This window comes from Desmodus rotundus, chromosome 5 (assembly GCF_022682495.2).
Source record: "Desmodus rotundus isolate HL8 chromosome 5, HLdesRot8A.1, whole genome shotgun sequence".
Classification (NCBI taxonomy): domain Eukaryota; kingdom Metazoa; phylum Chordata; class Mammalia; order Chiroptera; family Phyllostomidae; genus Desmodus; species Desmodus rotundus.
In genome coordinates, this window is record NC_071391.1 from 16,794,021 (window position 1) to 16,820,422 (window position 26,402).

At 39.6% G+C, this 26,402-nt stretch overlaps 1 long non-coding RNA gene across 1 annotated transcript; it reads right to left on the minus strand.

Annotated features, from left to right (window-relative positions):
• Positions 1–759: 759 nt before the first annotated feature.
• On the minus strand, positions 760–4,981 carry LOC123479559 (uncharacterized). Its single transcript, XR_006655203.2, has 3 exons — positions 4,936–4,981; positions 2,096–2,219; positions 760–916 (listed from the first exon to the last, which is right to left on the minus strand). It is a non-coding gene; the product is annotated as an uncharacterized lncRNA (long non-coding RNA).
• Between the last annotated feature and the right edge of the window lie 21,421 nt (positions 4,982–26,402).

The window sequence follows — 26,402 nt, forward strand, 5'->3', positions numbered from 1 at the left end:
GGTATCACACTGTGTTCTGGGAAACTACAACTTTCTTAACCCTTTGATGGGACTGAAGAAGTCCATTAGAAGTCTGTGCATTAGATTGCCATGAATCGCAAGTCCACCCCATTGAGAATTTACCATCACCCAGAGCTCTGAACTGAGAGGGTACCTCCTTACTCTCATTTGTACCTCATACTGGAAGTAATTGTCCATTTTCGTTATTTCCTCTCGTTCAGTTTGCTCCAAATTTTGAGATTCCTGGCTATCATAAATCGTTGGCTCTTTAAACAGTCTTCAAAATGTGGGATTTCCCTACATCAGTCTTCTCTTTACCTCCTACATTAATCTTCCCTATTTCTTTTTTGGACATTGATGAATTGTTGCCCCCTCTACCCCAGTTTCTTTAAATACACTTCTCTACCTTCTTATGCTAAATAGATCACCAGCTCCAACCATAGAACTTGAAACAAGTGACCCTGACTTCCTGGCAGTTTTGTATGAATAAACAGATTATATTTGTATTTCCCCATGTAATTCACTTTCTCTGAGAAAGGCTGTAGAAAGTAATGAAGCAGAAGGAGAGCAGTAACAACCATACTTGGTATCTGTAAAGAGTTAACCGGCATCATCACCAGTAAAAAGCCTTTAAACGTATTTTTCAGTATTTTAGCTCAGATGCATAAGTGTTCTCATTAAGCAAAAAATAGCCTGTGATGCAGAAGAACAAAAGGCCTGGTTTAAAAAGCACTAGAGAATGCTACATGTCACACAGACACTCAAAACGCATTTATTCAATTGCATAACACAGCAAGTGATTCAAAACCCCTAGAAAAGTATCTGAAGATCCAGCTCAATGTTTCTCTTCAAACGTTGCCACCCATCTGTGCACAGAGGATAGAGGGGGGCTCAGATATCTTCATTTCTTCACCCGCTGCACAGAGCAAGAACAGAGACACCTTTGACAATCCAGTACGGAGTCACTGTCAGCCACGGCAGTTATGTCAAGTGCTGTGTCAAGACTGAGACAAGGGGGTGTCACGAGAATGCCCTTGGGAGTGGCCTGAACTCCCAAAACCACAAGTCTGGACACTTGGATAAGGAGGTAAGGACTCCATCTGGACACCAATGTGAGTGGGACCTCCACCCCTTGTGGACTGTAAGAAGCCAGAGCTCCGACCACCCAACCCTTGAGCCTGGCTGTACCAAAGGTCGCATGCAAAGCCCTGTGGACTTCCGCTCCACTGCACATGTGCTGCCACTGCAGCTGCCTGGCTTGAGACCAACCCCACCGCTCCACCTGCAGACGCAACCAGTGACCATGACTTTCCCGCAGACGTTGTCTCTGCTCACTTCTATCACATAAGCCCCTGCTCTCTGTGTGTAGCCTGTGTGTGCCTCTGTTGGCTTCTTGGGAAGGTCTCCCCTAATAACTCTGGCACTGTGGAAAGCCACAAACGTGTGTGAGTGATTCTTTTCAAGGATGCTCCCTTGCTTGTGACACACTTGCTCTCTATAAGCAAGGGCTTGCAACACACTTGCTCTCTACACTCAAATGCCTAAGTGTTCTCCTTTGTCTAATATAGTTGTGTGGTAATTGGGGGAATAATACAAAGGAAATTGCTCCCTGAGGCAAGGGGATGTGCTGTATTAAACTCTATGGCCCCAGCTCCCAGCACTGTGTCTGCTTTGTAGTGGGTACGTGATTGGGTTCTCACTAGGCAAGAGGGATACTGGAGGAGAAACAAAGCAAAGCTGCGGAGGAACTCTGCCAATCACACCCTCTCCATTCAAATATTCATGAACTGATGAGGTGGAGAAATTGTTCTGTTCCATTACTAAGTCTATCCTTGTTCCCTCTTCACACATGTAAGCAGCAAGCACTTACTGTCAGATTGTGACCCTGGGGAAGTCATTCATTTCCACTTGAACCAGCTGTTTCAAATAACGTGTGCATGTTGCATTTACCAAAGGAAAATTATACCTTTTTTCTCTTGGATTTACAGAGGGAGTCTTATTTGGAAAATATCTGATACTTGTATCTTTTAGCTGCTGTGATAGATTTCACAGCAAGCTTCTCAGTATGAAAGAGGAACCCCTGCACACTCTTAACCTTTTTCCAGGTTTCATGCGGTTCAGTTGAAGGGGAGCATGAAGGGAGGAGGAAGGAGAGCAGCGTTGTCCCAGAACCAGAACTCGGGAGGAACCACTTCTGAGCACATCGGTTGGAGAGCAGCCTGTAGGAGGAAAAGCAGCACAGGGAGGGAGCAGTCAGAGCAGGGTTCAAATGTCAGATTCCAAATTTTAAGTTATTGGTCCTTTCCAGTCATCCTCCGTGAGAATAAATGGGAATAAGATACACCTCTACAGGGTGAGTGTCATAGAAAGTTTCTAATATGTAAGAAGGGCTGAAGAATTATAGCCACGGCTTTAATCACCCAGAAAAGAAAATCCTGTCCTTGTTAAGAGGAGACAGTAAAACTTGCACATCACAAGGGACATCATTAGGGAGGGAACACTCCAGACTGGTTTTCCAGTGGAGGTGACAGCAGTGCTCCACACTCCATATTCTCTTGCCAGATCCAGCTTGAAATAAATAATTCACATTTCTAGGGAGAAGTTCTCTATTGTACCTAGAAATATTCCAGCGTATAGGAGATGGTTCAATAAGCATGTGTTCGGTAATGAAATGCGTAGATTAGGAATAAAGACTGAGATGATAATAAGCACCAGGGCAATACTCATTCAGTAAGAGCTGCCTAGATGCAGAGCTGCCGGCACTGTAGAATACAAGAATGCACAAAGAAGACGCTGCCTTTGCCCTCCAGTGGGACTCGGTACTCGGGGCGTATAGGACATGTTCCAGAAGGAGTGAGTCATCTTGTGACCGGAGCATCAGCCTGGCGAGACTTGAGGTTTCATGTTAAATATGTTTGGAAATGGGGAATGATACGATATAATAAATGACTTTGAATTCTCAGAAACCACCAAGAATGTTTGAGACAAAGGCAGGGCTGATCAGATGGCAACACTAGAAGGATGTTAAAATAGTCTGGTTTGCTAGTTTTCTAACTGCAGCCTATGGGATACAAAGAAATGAGTGGCAGGGCTCTGATCCATATCCGTGCTTTGGCCAGAGTCAGTCTACTTTAAAATGGGTTATATATTTAAAAAGAAGGTGTCTTGGAAGGAAGAGGGAAGATGACAAGCCTCGGACCTGACATGTCAGGGGGGAAAAATCAGTTCAAATTTATTAAAAAGTTTGAGCTCTGATTTGGTGAGTAACTTCAGGGTGGAAAAGATGGAGCGTCAAAAGATGTTCATAAAGTGTCCGTGCTGGAACAGAACAGAATTAACCCAGGTCAGACGTTCCAGAGGAAGGACACACTTAGGTAAAAAGATGGACAATTCTAGATATGGAAGAAGGTGGAACTTATTAGTCTACAAGGAAGGAAACAAGTGACTTCCTGAGTGGGATCCTCTCAGATTCCCCAAAAGTGGTCTACAGACTTCTGCCAAGTGGGATAGAACAGAATTGACTTGGGAGTTTTAAAAAAAAAGTACAGATTTCTTGCCTTTGAGATTCTCATTCAGTGGATCTGGGGTGAGGCTGGGAAAGCTATCGTTTTCCCAAAGATGCTGATGTTTTCTGATGGTCAGCCATTGGACAGAGTCCCTGATCTACCCCCGGGTCCTGGGATGTCACCGAAATGTGGGTCTAACTTGGGGCCTGGGAATGAACAGTATACAAATGAAGGAATGATAAAAATGATATCTATCAGTTTTTCCCTAACACAGGTGTTTTTTTTTTTTCTTATTCACTCTCAATTATTTTCTTAAAAAAAATTCTAGCCCTGAGAAGATAAAATTTGTTTTGATTATTCTAGTCCTTTTAGGAAGGGAGGAGATACCTTATTTCCTCATGCAAACATTCTTCTTCTTTATGCCCAATCCTGCTAAAGACATCAAGATAACAAATTTCTTCTTGTAAAGGAAATTTAAATGTAAAAATTAAGTACAGTCTCACCATTTGAGCTCTTCGTGTATCTTTATGTATCACATGGCCCACCTATCTCACTTAAGGAAACAAAAAGTGTCAAAGGAACCCTTGGCTTGTCTTCTAGGTAAAAAGCTGCTTATAGACCAGGATGCTTTCTTATTTACTTTTGTATTCTCTGTACCTGCTATGTTTCAGGTTCACAGTAAATTCGTGCCATTTTAAAAGCTAAGCAAGGGAAATAAAGGAAAGAATAAACAAATGGGACTATATCAAACTAAAAAAGTTTCTGCATGGCTAAAGAAAATGTCATCAAAATGATAAGGGAAACAACCATATGGGAAAATATATTTGCCAATGATACCAGATTAGGGTTTGATCTCCAAAACATATAAAGATCTCATACAGCTCAACACCAGGAAGACAAACAATCCAGTTAAAAAATGGTCAAAGGACCTGAACAAACACCTCTCCAAGGAGGACATAGAGATGGCCCATAGGCATATGAACAAATGCTCAGTATCTCTAGCCATCAGAGACATGCAAATTAAAACCACAATGAGATACCACCTCACATGGGTCAGAATGGCCATCATAAACAAATCAACAAACAACAAGTGCTGGCAAGGATATGGAGAAAATGGAACCCTTGTGCACTCTTGGTGGGAATGTAGACTGCTGCAGCCACTGTGGAAAACAGTATGGAATCTACTAAAAAAACCCCTAAAAATGTAACTGCCTTTTGATCCAACAATTCCACTGTGGGGATTATCCCCTAAGTATCCCCAATCACCAATTCAAAAGAACCTATGCACCCCTCTGTTTATAGCAGCACAATTTATAACAGCTGAGTGCTGGAAACAGCCTAACTGCCCACCAGTAAATGAGTGGATCAAAAAACTGTGGTACACGTACACAATGGAACACTATGCAGGAAAGAAAGATGGAGCTCCTACCTTCACGACAGCGTGGATGGAACTGGAGAGTATTACACTAAGTGAAATAAGCCAGGTGGCAAAAGACAAATACCATATGATCTTACCTACAACAGAAACCTAATCAACAAAACAAACATGAGCAAAATAGAAACAGAGACATGGAAACAAGGAACAGCCTGACAATGACCAGAGTGGAGGGGGGAGAGGGAGAAGGGAGAATAGAAGGGGAAGGGTCTAGTCCAGGAACATATATGGACAACCCATGGACAACAGGGTGGGGATTGACTGTGGCAGGGCAGGGGAGAGCAACAGGGGAAAATTGGGACAACTGTAATAGAACAACAGTAAAGTAAAATAAATAAAAGCTGTACAGAATTACCCAAGGTGTTTTATTTTTCCTTGTCTCTGTCTCTTACACGTGCACATCTACATAAACATGCACACGTGCACACACACTTATATTGATCATGCTCTATGGTTTGGTTCTTCCGTCAGCAAAATGCCAAGATTCATCACCTGCCAAAAGATGACTTAGCTGGGCAGAGTCACCATTTATATTTTCAACAGATTACTTCTTAAAATTTATAACATAGAAAGTTGATGAATTCTTCACTAATTTATCATTTTTAGAGAATGGTTTTATATTTTCAGGTCTTGCTTAATCTAGGATGGGATGAAAATTTTAAGGTGATAGAATTTCACACAAGGCTGTCTATACTCTTTTGCTAATGGCTATGTTGAAATTACTACTTAAATAGCTATGAGGACAGTGGTTTAGCAATTTCATACCCCAAGTCATCTTTACAGGGCAAGAAGATACAAGGGATTTAAAAAGAGTAAGAAATGTTTCAAACTTTCCTTCAAACTTTAAAGATGTTTTAAGAGTTGGATAGAATGACAGTGAATGATATAACAATTTCTTCCTTCCTCTAATTTGCAAAGCAAACTCACAAGCATTATCTCATGTGATTCTCACAATACCATATGGTGGTTCCAACAGGTATCAATTTCTTCCACTTGTAGATGAGAAAATTGAGCCACCAAGGATTAATCAAAGGCATTTGGGCTGTTACTTTTCTTAAACCTAGGAAGCTTTTATATTCTTCTTGGTTACACGTAAAAGTCAACCTGGAGGAAAAGTAGAAGAGATGCTTTGCCACCTTTTTTTTTTAGTGGCCAGGAAAGATGACCTTTGAGAAGAAACCATGTGATGGTGTTACCTGCAACACACTGAGCCCTGCCATTGACAGGGAATCTGGGTGGACTAACTCTACAAGCAATTCTCTTTTGCTTTTGAACTGCATTTTTATCTTGGCAAAGACAAAGAACACAGCATTGGTTCTCAGTCCGCTGTGGCAACTATCGGATCCGTATCAGCCCAACCTAATTAAAGGGCTGTTGACTTCCACCGTTGTCGTTACATTAGTTGCTCTGCAAAGACAGAAGTAACTTAAGCAAGGCAACCCTGAAGATGAACAATTCTGCTTGTTTATTGACATCATCACTGTCTTTTGTGGATTGGCTGGGAGTTCATTTCCTGGGGGTTTTGGGAGTGATTGTTTGCTAAGTGAATGGAAGAAAAATTGAAAGCATCAGTATTTACCTGACCTAAGACTTTCAGGGCAAAAGCTAAGACCAAAGAGAAGATTAATGGAAATATTGGTCTCAAACCATATAGGCAAATGTTTAGAATGTCTGGAAGTTTAACATATTGTTATGCTCCATTGGGAACACTTGAAAGCTTGACCTTAGTCTGTAACACTCTGGGGGGAAAAAGAAAGGGAAATAAAGTCTGAGCTGCACATCCAACAAACTGAACTTCTGTTGCTAAGGCAAAATGTTCATGTAAGCCAGCACAGCAGAGGGCCAGAGGGGAATTCTGGATGTTAGAAGTAGTTATCGGTATGCTCATCCTAAATCATTTAAGTCTATGGGTTTGATATAAAAGACCAAGGCACAAGGATTGTTCTTCTGTCAGAAAAAACTAGGATAAGATTCTAAAATCTATGAGGAACCCTCACCCTGCTGAATGTAACTAAATTATGCACAGCCCAAAAATATTGATACTATGTCTCTGACCTAAAGCTTAAACCACATAGTTTACTATTAGCCCTTTCTCCTGAGACCCCCCAGACCAAGTCAATCCCTAATTGAGAGGTAAGCTTAAATCTCCTTTATTACAGAGATTCTAGCAACATGTGAAACCTGGGCTCTCAGGGAGGCCAGGAAATGTGCAAATTCCAAGAGGTAAAACTCCTAATCATGGTAGTCCTAGCGCCGGTACCTCCCCTTGTTCTTAATCTTAACCCACTGTGTGGAGACAATGAGGAAGGAGTGGAGCAGAGTGTGTATAATAATGATTGTGGAAAGTTTATGAAAATGCCTGGTAAAGTATCAGACATAAAAATGTTAATACATTTTAGTAGTTATAACTGTTATTATTATCATTATTATCACCAGCAGCAGCAACAGCCGCAGCATATCATCTTAAGTGGTGGGTACTTTTATTAAAGAGTCCCTGAGTTAGTAAGTTGGACTGTGGTCTCTATTCTTAAGTCACCCAATTCAAGGTGAACTTTGAATCTTTAAGGACATAAATTAAAGGCACAATGTCCTCAACTAGATAATCCATTGCATATGGTCCCATCAAACAGGATCCATACTTTCTCCATACAAAATACCTATTTTGAAAACTCCAGCTGTCTGCCCATCCCTGTTTCTGGAATTGACACCCAGTCTTCCTGTGGAGCACAGATGACTGCCAGCCAGGCGTTGGTGTGAACAAACAGAACAGGTTAAACAGACTGTTCTCAAGAAATCCCCCAGAGATAAAAATGGGATTCAACTATTGACACTGCAGTGGGTGCCCTACAACCACCAGTCAGCTGGGAGTCCACACTGGAGGCACGGGAACCTGTGCTAAGTCGGGCAGGTCCCACTTGGGGGCAGGGCAACAGGTCGCAAACTCTTTCTTCCTAGGCGCACCACGTATGGCCTTGAGAAAGTAATGTGTGTGTGCAAGTCAGACAGGAACTCCCTCCTGCAAACATGGCGAGTGCGCTTTAGAGTGTACTCGTAGGGACCGTCAGGTGCTTGACAGCACCAGGAGGTCAGGTAGCCCTCGGCTGACTGCAGAGACCTCCTTGAAGGAAGACTACCCTTAGTGACCGGGGAGCTTTGTGCACAGAAATAGTCACATAACCCCTCCAGACTGAGGGAACTGAGAAATGTAATCTTTCAGGTATTAAAGATAGTGCTTTCTAATATTCTATACATTTATTAGGAAAAAGTTACCTTTGCGTCCCATTAGCAAAAGAAAGTCATGAATGGGTCGTTCTTTAGTTCCCAGTATCTGCATAGGGCAAATAAACAAGCAGGCTCCAAGAACACCTCGCCCTCAGCTAGAATGACCCCCTGGCTGCTCTTAAAGGGCATGAGCTGCGAGCATTGTGTAAATTTACAATTTTCTGTAAGGAAAACTTACATTTTTCTATGAGATAATCAAATTAACAATGACAACGCTGAGCCTCAGAAATATTTCAATAAATATGTTAGAAATGGTTTTAAGTATATTTCAAATATATGTTATCTCATTTAATGCTCATAAAGCCCTACAAGTAAGATTTCATTATTATGTCCATTTTAAAGATGAGGGGAGGTAGTTAAGGAGAGGTATAGTAACTGGTTAATGATTCAAAGTCAGGGGGTCGAGGAGTCTTAGCAGTTTAACTCTTGAGTCCGGACTCTTCACCATTTCGATATACACTGCCTCCCTCTAATATCCACGTATTACTAAGGAATGCACTTGACAATTAGTATCAAATATTCAACATCTCTTAAAATCCTCAAGGTCATTGTCACTTAAAAAAATGAACTAACGTATGGTCTGGTTTCAACTTATAGAAAGATCAAAGTCTAGCAAAACCTAGAACATGAGAGTAATTTTGAGAGTGAAGGGAATTGAAGAATTTTTGGTCAATCTTGAAGATTATATTTTATGTATTGCTCCATTGTTCTTCATAATTTGCATCAGGAGGACTGATGAGAGACTTTGGAGTCTTGGTTTCTGGCTGATATTTGCCTCATTTCTAAGATACAAAGGAATCCTGTCCATATTTTTACACCGTTCTTTCAGAACATAATTGGGTCAGGAATAATTATAGTTAGGATAGTAATCATAAATGGTAAATTGTACTGGCAACAATGCTTAAATTTTACTAATACTAAAAACACATAATGTATTGGTTCTATGTTAAATAGTAATGATTTTTCATAGCATAATATACTTTCAGAGCAGTTTTATGTCTATAATCTGAAGTAGGATTTCAAACATCTGGTTAGTTAGGTAAAATATGTATTGTTACTACCGTAACATAGAGATGAAGAAATTGCGACAGAAATTAAATGCCTTTATTTATTTTATATGCCTTATAAGCCAGGTCGGGTAATAAAGAGCGAAATAAGATATTTCTTAGATATCAAAGAGTATGCAATCTTCACAAGGTGGAAAAGAGAGTCGGTGATGGAACTAAGCTGAATCAAATAGAATTTGATTAAGGTCCCAGTAGAATAACATTTTGATGCTCTGGTTCTGACTTAGTTTAATTAAATATGAACACGAAAAGAAATTATAATTCAAACTGGTCTGGTTCATGGTTCAATTAATAGTTCATATTTTGAGACAATTAAGTATACTCATGATTTTTTTCCAGTTTAGATTCATGGTTAGTTGTAAGCAAGTTGCTAATTAAATTGGAGCACATTTGGGAAGAAAAGGGAAAGAAATAGTACTGTGGTTTTTTGCAAAATTATTAGGTGCATGACTCCAATATCCCTTATTTTTATTACTCTGTGAAATACCTGTCATTACCCCCACTTTACAGACAAGAAAAGGTAAAACATAATGTTGGTTAAGGACCTTTCGCACAGTCAGTTAGTTAGACTGGGTGAAAACTAGGATTGTTCTAATATGTCCACTGGCCCTGTGACTTGGATGTTCATATGACTTTGCTGCACAGTGTGCTCCTTCAGGGTGTATGAGAGTGTGGCCGTTCCATATGGGCGACTATTTCTGATTAACTTTCTGTTTGTTTTCACCTAATGAGAATATTCGGCGAGCAAAACTTTGTCACGTTTCATCTACCCAAATAAGACAGCAGGAAGGCTCTGTCAAGAAACTTCTTCAAAAATATCTAGTTTAGTTTACAATTTTAATAGCACACAACTGTTTTCTGTGTCACTGTTCACATCTGTATACTCTGGTAAGCGCTTTCCAATCACATCTGTTTACTCTCCTACAAATGAGGCTTTGATATTATGGAAGATGCTCACTGTCCCTAGGGAAAATCAATTGAAATTCATGGGAAAGTGATTTACAATAAGAAAAAGTGTAGAATTCATAATTCCACATCTGTTTTGGGAAGAATTACCATTTTGATTCAGTGCTGACCCTGACTCAGGAGATTTGTCTCAATATTAAGAAAGCTTTTTTTTTATTGTGCATTTCAAAAAATTGCAAAGTAATACAGTCTAGGGGAATTCATCAGGTTTCTAGAGGGTTTGAATTCCACGTGTGCGAAGTGTCAGGTTTAAGTAAGTCATGCAAAACTCTATTTAAGTGATTCAGCCTTTCCCTGAATACGGGAAATGGGAAATGCTATTCTGTAGTTAGAAAGAAATGGTTTGAATGGTGAGGATGGTTAGGAATAGATTAAACCTACTCACAGTGACTGAGCAGTGATAATAAGAGATTATTTGAAAAACGGAAATAGTCATTTGTGATGGGCTTCGCTGTTAACACACTCGCGTGTGTGCAGACATTGAAGAGAATGGGGGAAGCCAGTGAGCATTCTTCCATCTCTGCAAATCCAGTAATCAAATCGGGTTCCTTCCTGCTGGAGTTTAGCACACAGGCCCTGACTTGCATTCCCCAACCAGCCCGTAAGGAACACAGAATAGAAGAATAGAAATACACCAATTATTGCAAATTAGGAAGCCCCCATGGGGTTTTAAAGATATTTTAAATAGTAAATTAAGAAAGTATCTTTAATACTATTAGGACTGCCATTCATTAACTGACTCATATTCCCAGACACTATTTCATTTAGTAATTAGCACAACCTTGTAGCCTTAGGTCCATAACCCTCATTCTGCACATGAGGAAATTTTGGTTACAAGAGAGAAAATAACTTGGCTAAGTGGATGTGCCTTGTAAGAGGGTGAGCTGAGATTTGACTTCTCACAGTCAAATTGTATCACTGTCACACCACCCTCAGCCACTACCAGTTTCAGTAAATTTAACATAAGAAAGATGTTACTGTCTCAAATAATAATCACAGACATTGTTTACTGCATGCCAGTGAGCTTTATATGATTAACTCATTGAAGACATGCCTCAAAAGAGTATGTCTGTTTCATTGGACTGGTGGGCGGGGGCAGGTGGCGAGGTGTGTTATTTACTAAGGTCTGTGTGTGTATATATATGTATATATATGCACACACACACCACAGTGAATGATGCTTTCTCTAATGCTCTGGAAACATTGTGTGTATAATTTCTCTTTCTCTCATTCTCCTTTCTTTACTTTCTCTTCCTCTTTCTTTTCTATCTTGATTTATTCTTTTTTTTCCCAATTACAGTTTGCACTTAATATTATTTTGTATCAGTCTCAGGTGTACAGCATAGTGGTTAGAGAAAGTGGACCCCTGATATTTCAGGTACCCACCTGGCACTGTACATAGTTAGTAGAATATCATCAACTATGGTTCTTGATTTATTTTTGATACATTTGCATTGGACACTGCATTTATGCAAAAACATTGTAGTGGTAATGAGTTAGAAAAGATCAATTAAATATGAAACCTGCCCTCTATGAACTTATAGCCTATTACTAAACAAATCAGAAGATTGCATTAGTGCCGACAACACAAGTTTGAAAGAGAGGGGGCTCAGTGAAACTACTCTGTAGACATTCAGAGAGAGAAGTTGAGTTTATTTGAAAGCTTTGACAGGTAAACTAGACTTTGAGGGATAAACGGGATTTAGATTTATTGCGATGGAAGGACAAACCACCATAGGTGGAAGGAAGAGTAGGAATAAATTCGTGGATGTAGGAAGGAGCAGCTTTTCTGGTACCCAGGTGGTTCAGCCGGGTTGTCACAAAGGAAAGGTTGGGGGAGCGGCACGTAGGTCAGGGCCAGGTTGTGTACTCAGTGCCCAGTTAAGAAGTGTCAGCTTTACTTTTTGCTCAAAGTCCGCATGTCTGAAACCCAGTTGGATGAGAAAACTATCAGATTTTGAACAATGCATAAATGTATATTTTTCCTTAAGATAATTGCCCATCCCCTGATGCAAAACCAAGGGAGTATATTAAGAGTTTGTTTACTTTGCTGTTCACTTGATACCAGGGAAGAGGATAATGTGAATTGAAGCTCCTCTAAAATATTTTCTGTGGACCCACAAACACCTGCCGTGAGATTGTGCTTGTTTTTGATGTCTTTTTAATCTGCTTATCAATTTGCAGTGAGAAAACAAAGCAACTGGAGCTCCATTAGGTCTGGAAGCACAGTAATCCTCACATCCTTCTTAGAGCAGCATCGCTTCTATTGCACATGCTTGTTTGTTTTTGCGTCTCGACTCAAGGAGGAGAAAAACCTTATTTATAAAAATTCCATTAAAGACCTGAAATGCCACCACAGAGACGGTGGGTTATTTCTGTTTGTATTTCGGCAGCCGACTTATTCATTTGCGATGCAGTTATGTGGAATTGAGCACAGAAACAAATGAACAAGTACTATTAACAGTTTCACTGTAAGCCAGCAGATACAAAAATCTCAAACCGAACCTCACCGTATCAAACTATTGCACAGAGCACCCCAAAAGAATGGATTTTCGATCACCTTCCAGGACTTCAATTAAATAACCCAAAGTAAATTTCCTTCTTTGAGAAGTTTCAGCACTAGAAACTGTTTACCCACTGTGCTTGAGTGCTTATATACAGGGTGAACATATAATTTATTACTCAAAGAGGGATGATTCAGACAGGAAAAGAAGGGATATTAATAATTATGGCAGGACGACCAGTATACATGTGAATTCTCCCGGACAAACTGGGAAATACTGTCACCTGATTCATATGGAAACCCAAACAAGCAAGGGGATCAAGCATATATTCCTACATTATTGCCAGGTTTAGCAGTTGGTGCTGCTTCTAACTTCTACCAAATTCCTAGACTCTGAAGAAGATGCTGGGTAGGGCTTGGTGGTGGAAGGGAACTTTGTGAGCTTCCAAATTCTTGTTCTGGTCATGACATGCTGCCTAATGAGTGGTTTGAGTTTCATGGAGAGATAACTTTTCCTTAGAACTCGAACTCAAGGGTTGTATGATATTATTGTTCCAGGCAATGAAATAACTATGAAAAAGAGAGATATTTCATGAATTCCCTACCATGAACACTTTAACAAATACATTGATTCTGACACCAAATATGGAAGCGACTCATCTCAGCTCCCTTTTTATGATTAATGAGAAATGAGTTTTTAATAATGGTAGAGGAAAAAAAATACTTTCCAGGAAATGCAATAGAATCAGCATCTCTCTTACTCTTAGCATTTAGCATCTCAAGAAGGAAGCATAGACTAATGGGAAAATGGTGTGGGTCACTACGTTATATTTCAATTTTAGTTCTGCACCTATTGGCTGAGCGACTCCGGGTTAGACACTTGTCCTGTCTGGACCATAATTGCTTCATTACCTCATAACCGTCCTTACGAACCAAGCAGTCTGATAAGCACCTCCTCTCATTCTGTCGCAAGCCTTTGAGGGAGGTATTATTAGTACCATATTTTCAGATGATAAAACTGGTTACTCTCTAACCCCTTTCCATGCTTTGTGTTCTGTTCATAGCATTTCCATTTATATATTTAATTTTTCAACCAGTGTGTAGTTTACAAGGGACAGAATTGTGCTATTTTTCATCACAGCAAACACGCAACATGATGCTCAATAACTGTGTTTTAAAAATGAATAAAATAAAAAATAGACAAAAAAAAGGAAGGAAGGAAGGAAGGAAGTTGCTAAAGGAGATGTAGCTTTAGGTTTTGAATTAGGAGTTGAACCCAAACCCAACTAATCTGAACCCACAGTCCAGGTGCTTCACTACTTGTCTCCATGGTCTCTTATAGCGTCACTGTACAAACTAAATGAGAAACTTCCTAAAGCAGGAACTCGGTGGATATGAATTTACTCCCCTTTCTCGCTCTCAGTTCTATGACTCTCGATGTACTGGGGATTCACGTCCTAGAAAATAAAGATACATTGCCTTGCCCAACTCTCAAGGGACTCATTCATTCTAGACAGCCCATTTAATGATTTATAATGGATGAATATCTCTTTCCTTGGCAGGTAATCTATTTGAAAAGAAAATTAAGATCAGTTCTTTGATGCATTTATGGGACCCAATCCAGGAAAATCCATAAAGGAATTACTTTGTTGGAGTCAGTCCCTTTCAACAATCTAAGCTACTTCTCCAATGTTTCTGATTAGAGCAGATCTTTTATGTATATTGATGTCATTGTCATTATCATTACTATTAATGAAAATAACATTATCACCTTCAAAGATGCACTGATGAGTGAAGGTATATAATTCATAACATTTCCAAAGAGTGCATTTAAGTCCTGCACGGCAGGAGAGTGGTATTCATGAGTTTTAGCTATTAAAAAATAAGCAACATGAGGATGTGGAGAAATCGGAGCCCTGTACATTGCTGGTAGAAATTAAAATGGGAAGCAGCTGTGAAAGTAATGTGACAATGCCTTAAAAAGCCAAGCACAGAATTATCATATCACCCAACAACTCTAGAGACGCAAACAGATAATTGCATGTCAGTGTTCATTGAAGTGTTATTTACAATAGCTGAAAGCTAAAAAGAAACCAGTATCTCTCCATAAATGAATGGATAGATAAAATGTAATGCATACATATTATGGAATATTATTTAGCCATAAAGAGGAATGAATTTCTGATACATGCTATAACATAGATTTCAACTAAATGAAATGAGGCACACAAGTTTTGTATTATATAATAATACCACTTATGTGAAATATATAGAATTGGCAAATTTTTGTAGAGAGAACATCAGTTAGAGGCTTACACGGCCTAGCGGAGTGGGAGTTACCAGTTAATAGTTACTGAGTTTCTGTTGGGGGCGATGAGAAAGTTTGAAAAGGATCATGGTAATGTTGCACAACACTGTGAATATAATTATTGTCACTGAACTGTACACTGAAAAATGATAAAACTGGCAAATGTTATGTGATATATATTTTTTTACCACAGTGAAAAATTAGAAAAAAAAACCCTGTGGCTTTTTATTCTCTTCTCATGTCAAATGTACTAACAATCATAATGTAATATAAAGTATTTTTTGTAAGCAAAGAAAGGGACATTTTCTGAAAAACTGGAATTCTAGATGAATTTGAAGGAGTGCTGACCTGTGGCGAAGGAAATACATGAATATCCACAGGAAAATAACAAAGGAGAAACTCGGTGGGAAATGCCTTACCACCAAATGTAAAGATTTGCAGACTTCTCAGGAAATATTTCTGGTCAATGCTGTAGGTCTACTGTGTCACAGAAGTGTCCAGTGTTAAACTAATCTCTCTAGAGTGGTATTTCCCAGCGTGTGTAAAGAGGTCTCAAACTCAATAATTTGGAAAATTTAGGGTTAGAGTATAGAAACCTTTTTTACTACAGTGCCACTCATAGCATTTAATATGCTCATGTACGTAGCAAATTGCCAAGAAAAAGATTCTGTCTTCCGCAGCTCCTCAAGTCAACTTGCCGTAGAATTTATTCACACACATCATCAGTAAGATGAGTATTTATCACAAACCGCCACACAGAGTATCTAACTTTCCCACCCAATGGGAAACCATGTGTGATAAGTTAAGTTTTTAATTTAAAAAAATAGTTCAAATCCCTCCCTATATGAGGATTTCTCTTCCCCATTCTATTAATGTCAAGCTTGCTCCTATGACTTGCTTCCGCCAATGAAATGTGAACAGATTTCCCTGAGAGGCCTTTTAAAAAAGGGCCTTCTTTTACGAAGGCCTTGGACACTTCCCTCTTTCAAGAGTCGAGAAATGTTCCACGTAGAAACTGCTCTGTCTGCCCTGTGGGCGATAGACATGCTCTGAATGTGCAGGAGGAAGAACGGTGCCTACAAAGGTGAGCAAGAGAAGGTTTACAGTTGTGAGTACTTAAAATACTAAACCTTATTTCTTGTATTACTATTTGTTCTTGTATTAAATCATTTTCCATATAAACAACTGCAAACCTACTTTTGTTAATCCCTGTATTTATGATCAGAAAAGTCCACTGGGGTAGCCTGCATTATTGCTTGAAAGTGTCTTTTATTTTTCCCTGTGGAAGGTAACGCTTCCCTGTTCTAGTATCAGATTCGGCCAAGGGCTCATCTGGCCAATGATGTACGGGCGGCGGTAATAAGTGTCCTGTCTAGTCAGTCCATGCACGGTGCTCTGTGAGTCCCTTCCCTTCATGACACTGCGAAGATGCCACATAGAGGCCATTCAGTCAGTCCGGGTCTGGGATCGAAGACGGCATAGACTATTGCCAGAGTTAATTCAGTGACAGACTAGTTTACGAGTGAGAAATAAACCATTATTTTTAAACCACTGAAATTTTGGAGCTGTTTCCTACCTCAGGATAGCCCAGCCCAGACAAGATATGCCACCTAATTAGCCCATCTCCCTAGATACTGTGAATTGTCCAGGAATGAGCCCACAGGTCAAACCAGGCTGATTAACATCCTCTCCCTGTATTTTTTCAATTTGAAGAGAGTTGCTTTCAAGGCAGTAAGTATTTAATACCATTCTTTTGGAGAAAGTTACCCTTAGAGAATTAAGCATGGAGAAGTAGAGACTATGATGGAGAGAGAGAGGGAGGGAGAGAGACAGAAATTCAATGTCATTAATGTCAGATCATTAATAGATATAGTTGTTTCTGAAGTCATTGTTCTTTCCAAATTTGGTTCTTAAACCAATAAAATATCCACCGTTCCACCCACCATTTTTCTTTTTCTGTATATTTGCATTAGTTTTCCATTACTGAAAAGGAAAGCGTGTTAGACATTGTAGGTTAGAAAATATTCGTAGGTTCCTCAGGTACAGGGCTCGTCAGAGCTTTGCAGATACTAACATGCCCTCTGATTCTTCAGGTGGGGGATATACCATACATAGTAACTTCCTGAGTTATTGTATACAGAATCCATCTCCAGAGATTGATGTTTTCTAAAGCATATTTGGGGAGACTCTGCTGTGTAAGTAGTGTGTGGCTTCAGGATGTCTTTTGTCATGGAGGGAGGAGCTCCAGTTTCATGTAACCCAAGTAAATATTGTGGCAAGGATTCTTTCTGGAATTTACCCCTGGTCTTCTCAGCTTTATATTTAGAGTGCTCTCGAAATTGTTGGATATATTGTTACAGCTGTTTTGACATCCTCGGTCTACCAATTCCATCGTCTCTTAACATTTCTAGGTCTGTTTGTATTCACTATTTTTTCTTCCAGATTGGGCCACATTTTCCCGTTTTTTGTAATGTCTAGTAAATTTTTTAAAACCATACATAACATACCCTGACTGGGGATCGAGCCAGCAACCTAGCTATGTGCCCTGACCAGGAATCAAACCCTCAACCCTTTGGAGTATGGGATGATGCTCCAGCTAACTGGGCCACACTGGCCATGGGTTTAGTAATATTTTATTGAATGCTGGAATCATCATACAGGGTCTGGCACAAATAATGCCCTTTTTATTACAAAATCTATTATTACAAAATCATAAGCACATAATTCTGTGATATAACAGTATCACACTCAAACACACCATATGACACACCATATGATTTAGGTGAAATGTTCAAATTAAAACTATAAATTATTATGCCCATACTATTACCCTACCAACCACAAGCAGGCAGGCCTTGCTTCTGCTGGACCCTGCATATTACATTGCTGGATGTCCGGTTTCATTCTGCTGTTCTAAAGAATGCTGAACTTTGTTTCATCGGTAGTTCATTTACTTGCCTGTTGACTCAGCTCTTTCTAGGCTTGTTTTTAACTTTTTAAAGGCATTCTAGTGAAGTCTTTACTTAAGAGATAGTTTACGCATAGCATTACAGCTTGACACTTCTGGGTTTTCTCCTGAATGCTCTTGGTATTCAACAGGACTGAGCGTTTTGACATGTTGCAAGTCGGATATCATCAAGCTCAGTGCAAGCTCTCAAAACTGTTGGGTTTGCTTTTCATTGAGGGTCCTTCCCCCAGCCTCATGGAGCTTCACAGTCAAAGCTCAGGAGGACTCCTGTACAGTTTGTTTCCTGCATAGCTCTCTCTGCCTTTTCTGGAAAGTTTTTCTATAAATTCCAGCTACCTCACTTTTTTTTTTTTTTCAATCTTAAGTCTCTCTTCTTACCTCAGTCAGACTGTCGTTTTCTACTTACGACCTCCTTCTATGGGTCACTGTCCAAAATTGCTTCGGGCAAAAATTGGTGGCAAATTTAAGGACCATCTTGTTTGCTTCTTACTCTTAGGTGTCAAAATCTCGTGTTGTCATCCGCTGTTGGAAAACAGTCTTTTTAAAAACATATACTACTACATTTTCTGTTTTTAAAATATTTCTATAGAAGAGGGGTAGGTCGATCCGACCTATTCTATCATTCCTGAGAATGAAACTCTCATCAGAATTACTGCAGCTTTTGTAAGTTACAAGAGGGGGAATGCACTGTGTTCTGGTAGCTTGAACAGGTACTGCCACTCAAACTGCTTCTGGTGTCGTCCTGCTGCTGCTGCTGCTGCCACTCTCGGAGGACTAAGTACTTTAGCGCCTCCATTATCTCTTCTGGGGAAAGCTGTGTTGATTAGTAAATTGTCTTTGCCATATATGAAATCGGAGATATACAAGGTCTGTCCAACAAGTATCCAGTCGTGTAATATGAAAAAGAGACACATTTATTGAAGAAGATATAAGATATAAGAAACATTTTGCATAGGATAATGATACCTCAGTCCCCTTCAAAGTAGGCACCTTGGGACCTCACACAGTTCTCCCAGTCACCATCAACTGCCCCGCTTGCTGTATTTTCCTGAATCTCATTGATGTTCAGAAATCTCTTCCCTTTCAAAGGTGATTTTAGTTTGGGGAAAAGCCAGAAGTCTCAGGGTACCAAATCTGGGCTGTAAGGGGTCTGAGTCATGGGTGATTTGATGTTTTGCAAAAAAACTCTGCACAAGACATGATGCATGACTGGGCACATTGTAGTGATGAAGCTGCCAATTACCAGTTGCCTGTAGCTGCAGCCTTCTGAGTCATCCATAAAATTTCCATGGAGGAATGTTCAAGCCTAATGCAAAATTTGATGCAGATTTGTTGCTCTACTCAGTCATTTTGAATATCATGGCCACACAGTGCACATGCTCACTCAATGATGTCTACCACCCCACTGACTAGTACAGTGAAGTCATCATTGTTCACGCATGTGCATTCCAGTCCACTCTCCTTGGCTGCCAGGTTACCGTGTAAATCGTTCTTGTTATATTAACAATGGCTGGACAATTTCCAGACAGACCTCATATGTGCTCTAATAAAATTTTCCTCCATAGGATGTACATATTATTATTTACTTATTTGGTACCTACTATATGTCACATTTTATATAAATGATCTCCAATTTACCTGATAGGCCATATGTAAAGTATGTGTTATTTATTTACTGCAGAGATGGAAACTTTTTATTCAAAACATGTAATTAATTTACATGGCTTACATAGCTAATAAGGTAAAAGGCAGTCATTTGAACTCAAGGAACTCGAGCCATTCTGCCTCTTTATCTAGTACAGGAAAAGAGAAGCTGAGTTAGGGGCTGAAGGTCCCAGCTATGTGTCTTCCAGTAATACTCAAAGCTGGTTCTGCAGAGTACTTCCTGTTTGAGGTGGTTCATTCCCCACAAGGAGATAAGAATCTTATTCTGAATGTAAATGAAGCCACTAAGCAGAGTGTTATAGTTCTACTGACAATTTTCATAGCAAAACTTTCTCAGTGAAGGAAGCAGTGAATTATTACTATTTTTTTTAACATTCTGTTGCCAGCTGCGTACAATAGTAATAAACAGATCACGTACTGGCAATGGAGTAACAGTGTCTTATACGCACACACGGGCTCCATAGCCCCGGATGATGCCAATAACTTCTGGACTTCAATTTCCTCAACTGAAAATAAGAGATCTGAACAAGAATAACTTACACATCTTTTTCAGCTCTTAGCATCATTTCATGATACATTACTTAAGAATAGACAAACATAAGAAGGACAGAATGAAGTAAGCAAATTAGCAAATGCCTTTCATTTTTTACATTAAGTCTCTGAGTAGCAACTTTTAAAATACTAAACTTTTCTTATGGGTATTTGAAATACTTGAAGACTGAATCTGTAGAAAGCGTGGTATTCAAACATACAGGCTCTGTTTCCAGACTAACTTCAGCTCACATTCCCTTTGCCATTTATTATCTGTGTGGTCCTGAGCAATTTCTTTAACCTCTGAGTTTTCGTTTAAGTTATTTGAGAAATGGCAATAGTAATGCCCAGGTCACAGCATTCTTGTCACCATTAAATGAGTCCATGAATAGCTCAGTGCCTGTTAAGATATAACTGATTAAGAAATAATATTATCAAATAAATTGTATGTGTATTCTTCTTACTTTACCTACCTTATATTGCTTATATGTCCTCAGCTTATATATCATTTATTTGGTTAGTTTATCCACAGAGTTACACTATACACTCCAATAAAGCAGATAACCTGGCTTAGAAAAAACTGTGCAGGGGTATGGAGGGAGGTAGAGAAGGGCATGGGGGATCAATGGCGAAAGACAGAGACTTCACTTGGGGTGGTGAACACACAATACAGTGTACAGATGGTGTGTTGTAGAATTGGGCACCTGAAAACTGTGTAATTTTGTTAAACAATGCCACCCCAATTGATTCAATAAAAAGGAAAAGATGTACAAATAGTTCATGGACAGTAATTATGATTTAATAAACAGATAAATTAACACTGCAAATTTATAACAATATACTGTTATGCCAAGCTACACAATAATTTCACTTTCAAAGGTAATTGCTTCTCACCTGAACACAGCACAGTGCCTTAGAGAATAATTTGAATGCTTGATACAAAAACCTTCTATTTTTCTTTTTCTTTTTTTTTCCTTTTGCCAGTATCAGTTTGCCAGAGCTTCCATAACAAAATAGTCTGGGGAGCTTAAACAACAGAAATGTATTTTCTAATAGTTCGGGAGGCTAGAAGGCTAAGAACAAGGTACTGGAAGATTTGGCTTCTTCTAAGGCCCCTCTCTTTAGTTTGCAGGCGGCCTTTCCACTGTGAGCGCTCCTGGTGTATCTCTGTGTCCAAATTTCCTTTTCTCGTAAGGGCAACAGTCTGATTGGGTCAGGGCTCACCCCAACAGCCTCAATTTAACTTGATCATCACTTTAAAGACCTTATCTCCAAATACAGTTACATTCTGAGGCATTGGGATTTAAGAGTCCCACATACGAACTTGGGAGAGAGGGGAGACATAATTCAGCCCATAACACTGCCCTTTGCATCTTTGACCTGAATAAACTTGTTAATTAACTGCAGAAACTTAAGAGTAACTTGCTGGCCGTGTAGAAGAGTGAAATGCTCTGTCTCTCTGACTTCTTCTTGTGCAAGCCTGTGATGTTTCCCTGGCCTTCAGGCTCACAGCTCCTGCTTCGTCTTGCGTGCCCATCATTAGAGGAATTCTGCTTGCCTCTGGTGTTACAAAAAGAGCACCTCCCACTTCCCTTCCCTTGACATAAAAGAAGCCTGGACTCTTTACTTTGTTAAGATGAGTTGGAGGAGCCCCTAGGTCCCTATCTTCTCAGGTGGCACTTTCTTGATCAATAAACCTTTCCTTACTCCAAACTCTGATGTTTTGAGTTCTTGGCCTTTGGAAGCATAGGGCCCATGGACTTTGGACCGGGACAGCCGTGCCTCTCTTTGCTGTGTGCTTGTGTGTGCGAGCGTGTGAGTGAGCACGTTTGGAAGAGACAACTAAGGAGACGTGACTTTCCAAGGGGAAAAGTGGAGAAAACATTGTAACATTTGTGTTTGCATCAAGTCACTAGTGTGTTTCTTTAGGCTTCTGATAAGCTACAAACACATGCCTTGGGGAGGGGCATTAAAATTAGTATTTTATGGAGGTCATTTTGAAACTTCAGAATGGTATCCACTTTACACCTGAAAATTTTCTATTAAGAAATTTTGCTTCTCTTTGAAGAGGAAATCCCAAGTGATCATTTTGGTACCTTCATTTTTTTGTTGTTGTTGCTGTTTTGTTTGGTTGGGGGTGCACTGTGTTTCCAGCTGACAGAACTATGTCTCTTTTTTGGAATTGTATTTCAGACAACCCCCTGAATCACCATGGAGAACCACAATGATTAACCAATGGGAGCCAGAGAAATGAGAGAGTGGTACTTTTCAGTGCTCAGTTTCCTTTGATGTAGTACATATACAGTGAGCCTGAGTTTTATGAGTTTGATTATAAACTGAAGTTTTTAAATATAAGGAGCTGTTTCATCCCAGCATTCAGAGCCATACTATGCAGAAATTTGTTAAAAGTATATGGCAAGAACTACTTAGAATTAATAACAGCTATAAAAATATTTAGAGAGACATCGAATATTAGCATAGATACATTCTTTTAGGGCATTTTTATTGCGTGTAAGTATTGACTGACATTTTGAAGAGTTCCAGAGTGCACCACCCACAAATACGCCTGTTTGGAATAGGGATTCTTTTGAGTTAAAGGCCACTGAGTACCAACAGATGCAGGAAAAATCTCTAAAAACAGGGCACATGTTTTTCTTCTGTAAAGAAAATTTATATTTATAAAGGATCTTGTCCCTTGTGAAGATGTATCCCTCTCTCATATGAGGATGAAGAGGGCCATTAATAACTCATCAGTGGAGAAGGCACTGACTTAAGTCTGCATAAGAACCCTTATTAAACTATCATCATTCCCTTTTTTGTCCAGTCGCCTTCCCATAACTTGCCTCCCCTGCCCAGAAGCCCTCACCCTTTCGTTGTTGTTGTTTAGCCTAAGATGTTACAGAAACCCAAGTTCAAGCCACCCCTTTTGGTTACTTATTTCTGGGTGCTCCTACCTATACATGCACATGTTAATACCTTTATGCCTGTCTTTCTCATGTTAACTTGTACTTTGCCAGTCTAAGTTTTGTAATCCTAGCTGAAGAACCTAAGATTGGTTGAGGCAAAATACTTTTTTTCTTCATTTATATCTTAAGACCCTCTCAGTGACAGAAGTTCAACTACCGGTGAGTTGGGATTTTAGCGATGAAAAGAAAATGCCTGCTCACTTCTGAAGTCTTCCAATGTATTTCTCAACCCAGTACACAGAGTCTTCGTGACAGAGTCCTACTTCGAATACCGTTTCTGAATTTCCCAGAACAACTAGGAGAGCTATAAGCCATCCTAGGAGATGGGCGTGGAGGACACAGGGTGGGAGGGAGTTGGAGAGAAGGAAAAGAAGAGGGTGGGGACAGAGAGTTCACCCATATCATTTTAAATAGATTACCATTGCATTCTTTACCTATCTGTGATACACTCTTACAATGGCTATTACCCATTTTTATTTTATGATTTAAAATTTTTTTTGCTGTTACTCATTTTTAAATGCCAGTTGGATCCCTCTGGGTATGTGAGAGTTGTCACTTTTATGGAGCAGTTACCAAAGTTTTATTGATAGATTTTAATGAGCTGCAAGAGAGATTTTTTACTTTATCATTTTATCAGAGGTGTCCTCACATTACCAAATTTAGATACAGCTTGTACTTCAATTTGACCCTTTGTGTCACTCAAAAGTTCTCCCACACTTATGTGTCAAGATGGTGTCCTCCATTAACTTCTCAAATTGTGACAAAATGCAACTGTGTAAAAACATTGAAAGGGGAATTCTTCACTTTTCATTGACTGAGAAAGCATTTGGACAGTCTTAAAAAGCTATAAAACTCCTCTCCAGGGAATTTCCTGTTGGGACTTACATGTGTAATTTGGCACAAAAGTGTGAGTAATGGATTGTCTGATATGTTTTCACTGATGTCAAGTTTTTAAAAATTGCTTCATAATACATGAATTTATCTATGAGAATTTTGGGGAATCACTACTTAGTCTTGGTTTATGTAATTCCAAAACATTGATATTTCTGGGTAAATTTTTGTTAAAAAGTAATTATACTTACCCATAAGAGTAGACACACTGTTACCATAGGTAGTTCACTGGTTATTAACCAGAAAGAGGGAACAAGGAGTTAGATGTTGAGTTTAATAACCTGGGAAACACGAGCCTATTTGCTTCACCAGAAAGCTACCGCTTCATGCTCCAGGAGATCCTAGCCTTGCTCCACCAAGGGGATTCACACTCCTCCCTCCCTTCCTTCCTCGTGTGCCCCACTGTTGGGAGGTGCAGGGGGAGGCACTTGACCATAGAGGCCTGTCAGACATACTGCGAGATGCACCCCAATTACTTCCCCATGAAAATAGCCCATGAAAACTTTGGAAGTTCATTGGCTATTTGGAAAAAGCACCTGGTTCACCCCAATCTCTAACTAGTATAACCCAAGGTGAGCAAAGGGAACAAAGAATCTATCTCTTTCTCTGTCTCTCTTTCTTTCTGTGCCCCACGCTTGCCCCTTGTGTTAGTGCCTTCTCTCTCGCCCAGTAGCATGTGACCATGTGGGTCTAGCTGCTCCCAGGCCCCGCAGCACGCTGTGTGGGCTCCAAGAGACTGAGCCTTAATGTAAAATGGAAACTCTGGACACTGGACTTTGCTGGCCTGCTTGTTGAGGACAAGGTTGGACTTTTTTCCATGGTTGGATGGAGGGAGATGGGAAATTGGGAACCCAGGGGTGGATTTCCACCCAAATAAACCTTGCCATATCATAATCTCCCATGCGTGGGTCCTTGGGTTGCTTTCCTCGCGGTCCCATGGAAGAGCCTCATTTCCAAGGGCAACAGAACTAATCTATGTTGTAAGACTAGTGCGAACTATCTTTGTTTGAAATCATTGATCTAAAATCCTTAGACTCAGATCATCGAGTCTAGTGTAATTAAGAATATTTATTGTAAAAATACTGTGAAAACTAAATATTGTCAATATGTATCTCAAAATAAAAGTATATAATTTTCCACTTATATTCTTATATTCTGGTAAATTGTGATCCATACATTAATATACTTTATAGTATAGCATTAGTGGTAATCAGACTACTGTATAGTGTCCGATGTTAAATGCCTGTCATATGATGAAGATTGATTAATTTACTGGGAAAAATAGATAGGTATTTGGAATGATCTAAAGATTTATGGGTATTAGATTAAGACAAAATAAACACAAAAACCAATTAGACAATAATTACACATATCAAGTTGTGGAGTACTTAGAACAATCTTTTTGAAAATGGAAGTCCTAGAAAGATTATTTGATGTAGATAAAATTTCAATAGGTCGAGCCATGACTGGTGTGGCTCAGTTGGTTGGATGATGTCCCACAAAGTGAAAGGTCGCCAGTTCAATTCCTGATCAGGGCACATGCCTGGGTTGCAGGTTCAGTCCCCGGTCAATGAACTTGCAAGAGGCAACTGATCAATGTTTCTCTCTCACATCAATGTTTCTCTCCCTCTCTCCCTCCTTTGCCCTATCTATAATAAATAAAAACTTAAAACATTGAGTGGGTGGAGAAAAGAAGAGAGCATTTTTCTTCTGGATTTTCAGGCTGGATTATCATAATATCCCACTGAAACAGATAAGGGTACAAATTAAATGTGTGTATCTTTCCAAACGATCTTGCCTGCACCACAGTCTTCTGCTACCATCGTTGTACTCTGCCTACTGTAGGGTATAGTACATTAGATTATAAGGTATATTTTTTCCAACATATAATTTACTCACCTCAGTATTTTCAGTCACAACAAAATGCGGGTTAAAAATAATCATTTACTTGTATTATTCTGCTCTCGCCGCCATAACAAGGTACCACAGACTGGGTAGCTTAAAAACCAGAAATTTATTTTCTCCCATCTGGAGACTGGAAGTGTAAGATCAAGCTGTCGGCAGGGTTGGTTTTAGTAACATTCTTCCACTTGGGGTGTGGTGCTACCTTCTTCCTGTGCACTCACTCCTTTGTACACAGGTGGAGACAGAGCTTTGGTGTGCTCTCTTAAAAGGACACTAATCATATCAGATCAGGGTCCCACCCTTAGCTACCTCATTTAATTACTTCCTTTTAAAAGTCCGTTACCAAACATAGTCACCCTGGAGATTAGGGCTTCAACACCTGGGTGTTGGTGGTGGAGGTACAAGCATT